We start from the raw sequence: 2347 nt of genomic DNA on the forward strand, positions 1-2347 counted from the left end.
CGCCACTGACATGCAAATACTTATGAATCACTCAACTTGACATTGTAAAGCACTCACACAATTGAAAGAAGGAGGAGATATTCTTTTCTACTCTAGGTACACGGCCCGAAATTTTGGGAGAGGGCCCAGTCGATTACATCGATCTCAATATGCAACTGGTACTTAATTTATCGACCTCGAAAGGATGAAAGACGAAGTCGACCTCGGCGGAATTTGAACTCAAAACGTAGATAGACGAAATACTGATGAGTATTTCGCCCGGCGTGCTAACGTTTCTGCTATCTCACCGCCTTGTTTATAGCTCAAATATTATTAACCAAAAGCGACTTAGTTGACAAATTATGGACTGGATGAACTTAGAAATTTTACTATTTATTTTCCAGCGAGAGGAAATTTGAACGCGTAAAAGTATTGTGTCCTACTCAACAATCACGTGCGTTCAGTCAACTACCTCACCTGAATATATTTGTACATCAGACGTCACAGAATCCCATTCAGTTAATGCGATCATCATCATCATACTCATCATCATCATCAACCCACTGAACATCACGGCCTCGAGTCACAGGACTCATGGGACCGGTTACCCGGTTTCCATGGCGTATGAGTAACTGAGATTACAACATTCCCGCAAGCTCGTCGTAGAGTGAGTCACTTACAGCTGAGTGGACTGGAGCTATGCGAAATGAAGTGATTTGCTCAAGAACACAACGCATTGCCAAGTCCGGGAATCGAAACCCTTACCTTTCGATCACAAATGCAACACCCTATACTCTAGACCACGCAGAAGAGTAAAATCTGTTTCTATGTTACTGTGTTAGGAACAATTCAAACTCATTGAATCAGTTATTTGAAAGTAGGTTGGCTTTAAGGACTGCCATGCCTTCAGTCAACACGAACGACAGCAATAACAACAAAGTACCGTAACGAAAGGCCTCATCTACGCTGACTATGTTTTGCTTGGTAAGTAGATCTATCAAGCATAGACGCCCATAAAGAAAAGATTGACTTAATTCTTGTTGCAATTATCAAAGTTGTCCCATTTCTGATCATCTTATCTTTTTTGCTATCGCGGATTATATTTATCAATCATTTTGAAAGGAGTAGCGTATGATTTAAGAGAAATTTCGCTGTTAATTTTAGCAAGTTGAACGATAGAACAAAGCATCTCTCGTTAGCTTGGGATAAATTTAATAGTAACGGAGGTAATATTGTCGGTAAATGTAGATTGCCGTGACCTGTCACACAATACGGTTACGCGTCGCACAAACAACCGTGGAAGCAGTCGTACCAGTGAAACAATGTCTGTGAACTCGTGATTACTGTGTCACGAATTAGTAAGGTTAGTTATTGAGCCTACAGTCATAGACACTCATCAATAACAAATATGTCAAAGATGACAGATTTATACCTCTAGCAAGTATTTGGGGATGTTTGTATAAAATGTGCAAAAGAAAACCACTGTATTGATTGATGACTCATTTGAAATAACTGACGCGTGATATCAATCTTCAGGCACTTCACTGGTTTTCAATGTTCCATAGAGACAATAACAATATAACACACTTAAATTCGTTTTTTTTTTTTTATTGGTTTCGTCTGCAGATTTCAACTTCAGCAAATACAAATTCTTAGAATTTTGCCATTCAACCACAAAGTTACATACCACTGGTCGCTGGTCTTAATTTTTTCTAATACTTTATTCAAGTGGTGGGGAAGTAACGATTCACTTTCTGAGGGACTTCGGGGCAAGTTATGGAAAATATACGTAATTCTTAAATTACTGAACTAAGAAGCAGCAAATTAAGAAATATAGTCCGAATACTTGCAAGATAATGCACAAGACTAAGCTCAGCAAAAGTCTCTGTGAGAATGTTAAACTTGGTGTCAGATAAAGTTGCTAAACATAGCAGCCAAACCTTCCTCAGAACTCACCCTACGGCATTTCAAAAGGAAAAGATGCATTAGTTAATGTAGCTGTTCACTTAAGTTATTAATGTTACGTAATAGAAGCGTAAGAAAGCAGGAGACACTCGTTCTAAACGAATACGTACAAACTAAAATCAGTTACGAAGGGTTTTCATTCAAAAACATCGAGTTATTGGCAAAACGTAATCATTTTGACAGATGAAAGGACGTTATATTTAGAACATATTTCTAATATAGTACAGCGGTTTGCGCTAAAAATGCATCGTTGCTGGATAGTCGGATTAAAAAGTGTGGAAGCCTAGCTATTCGTTTTTTAATACGCATGGTGAGAATATTGCAGAGTGTGCATTGCAAGAGTTTTATACAGAGGACACAACAACAATCTGAAGACAATGAGATGTATATACATGCATATATA

The sequence above is a fragment of the Octopus bimaculoides genome, chromosome 1, assembly GCF_001194135.2.
Source record: "Octopus bimaculoides isolate UCB-OBI-ISO-001 chromosome 1, ASM119413v2, whole genome shotgun sequence".
Taxonomy (NCBI): Eukaryota; Metazoa; Mollusca; class Cephalopoda; order Octopoda; family Octopodidae; genus Octopus; species Octopus bimaculoides.